Source organism: Syngnathus floridae, unplaced genomic scaffold (assembly GCF_059516105.1).
Source record: "Syngnathus floridae isolate MCC-2025c unplaced genomic scaffold, RoL_Sflo_1.0 HiC_scaffold_30, whole genome shotgun sequence".
Lineage (NCBI taxonomy): Eukaryota > Metazoa > Chordata > Actinopteri > Syngnathiformes > Syngnathidae > Syngnathus > Syngnathus floridae.
The window spans coordinates 637,501-639,483 of record NW_028284059.1 but is presented as its reverse complement, the minus strand read 5'-3'; positions in this window follow the sequence as shown (position 1 = coordinate 639,483).

Here is a 1,983-nt window from a genome sequence, read left to right as displayed (position 1 = left end):
CAGCCGTCCATAACCCCCTCCCCACACGTTGGTTGAACATCAGCCGAGGGCGAAAGGCTCGCGGTGTGGAAGGATCGTGGCCACGGCTAATCTAGCGATGCCCGCGTTGGACGGTCACACCGCACGACAGAGCGGGGCCTGCATCCGGCGCGAGGCGGCCTTCAGGCACGTGGTTCGAGACGACCTCACCCGCCCTAGCCCGGAGCGGAAAGACTTTTCAAAGTCCAAGGAACACTGGCAGAATGGGAGGACCGGCCGCCTCCTTAAACACAGGCCGGAGCGACCGAGCGGGATCAGCGGCCCGCGCGGAGGGTCTTTAAAATGTACAAAGTCCTAGGAACAATGGCAGAATCGCTCGACGGCCGTCTGCTCCCGGCGGCCGCAGTGGAAGGACTGTACACCCCACCCGGGGACGGCTGTCTGCTCCCGGCAGCCGTCCTTCCCCCCCTCCCCACACGTTGGCCGAACATCAGCCGAGGGCGAAAGGCTCGCGGTGTGGAAGGATCGTGGCCACGGCTAATCTAGCGATGCCCGCGTTGGACGGTCACACCGCACGACAGAGCGGGGCCTGCATCCGGCGCGAGGCGGCCTTCAGGCACGTGGTTCGAGACGACCTCACCCGCCCTAGCCCGGAGCGGAAAGACTTTGAAATATTCAAAGTCCAAGGAACACTGGCAGAATGGGAGGACCGGCCGCCTCCTTAAACACAGGCCGGAGCGACCGAGCGGGATCAGCGGCCCGCGCGGAGGGTCTTTAAAATGTACAAAGTCCTAGGAACAATGGCAGAATCGCTCGACGGCCGTCTGCTCCCGGCGGCCGCGGTGAAGGGACTGTACACCCCACCCGGGGACGGCTGTCTGCTCCCGGCAGCCGTCCATAACCCCCTCCCCACACGTTGGCCGAACATCAGCCGAGGGCGAAAGGCTCGCGGTGTGGAAGGATCGTGGCCACGGCTAATCTAGCGATGCCCGCGTTGGACGGTCACACCGCACGACAGAGCGGGGCCTGCATCCGGCGCGAGGCGGCCTTCAGGCACGTGGTTCGAGACGACCTCACCCGCCCTAGCCCGGAGCGGAAAGACTTTGAAATTTTCAAAGTCCAAGGAACACTGGCAGAATGGGAGGACCGGCCGCCTCCTTAAACACAGGCCGGGCGAAAAATATGCGAATGTTGGGTCTCATCCAAGAAAGGGAGTTACCGGCCGCCTCCTTAAACACAGGCCGGGCGAAAAATATGCGAATGGTCCATCCAAGGAAGGAGGAGCGGCCGCCTCCTTAAACACAGGCCGGAGAGATGGAGCGGGATCAGCGGCCCGCGAACTGAGCGACCACCGGCCGAGGGCGAAAGGCTCGCGGTGTGGAAGGATCGTGGCCACGGCTAATCTAGCGATGCCCGCGTTGGACGGTCACACCGCACGACAGAGCGGGGCCTGCATCCGGCGCGAGGCGGCCTTCAGGCACGTGGTTCGAGACGACTTCACCCGCCCTAGCCCGGAGCTGAAACGCTGCGAATGTTAACATCCAAGGATGGAGGCAACGGCCGTCTCCTTAAGCTGAGGCCGGAGGAAAGTCTGCGGATTCGGGGCATCCAAGGCAGATGGAGGTGCCGGCCGCCTCGGTAAACAGAGGCCGGACCGACCGACATGCGACCATGACCCGCCTTGGTAGGGCCCCCACCGGCCCCGGCTAGCGCCGGCGTTGGGTGGACGGTTCCTCCCCACTTGCGGGTCGCCCTCTAGCGCTACGGCCGCCGCGCGAGCGCGCGCTCCGACACCGCCCCCGCAGGCCTAGCGCGAGCCGTACGGCAGCGAGACCGAGACGCCCCGATTCCACGCACGCACCTAGCGGCCATCAACGGAGGCCGAGCGCGCGATCCGACTCGCGGCACGCCACGTGGGCGTCCGCCGGCCGCGCCGGTCTACCGCGAAAGATGTTTCTCAAACCCTCGCCTAACCTAGGGACGGCTATCTCGGGAAGCCGCCCC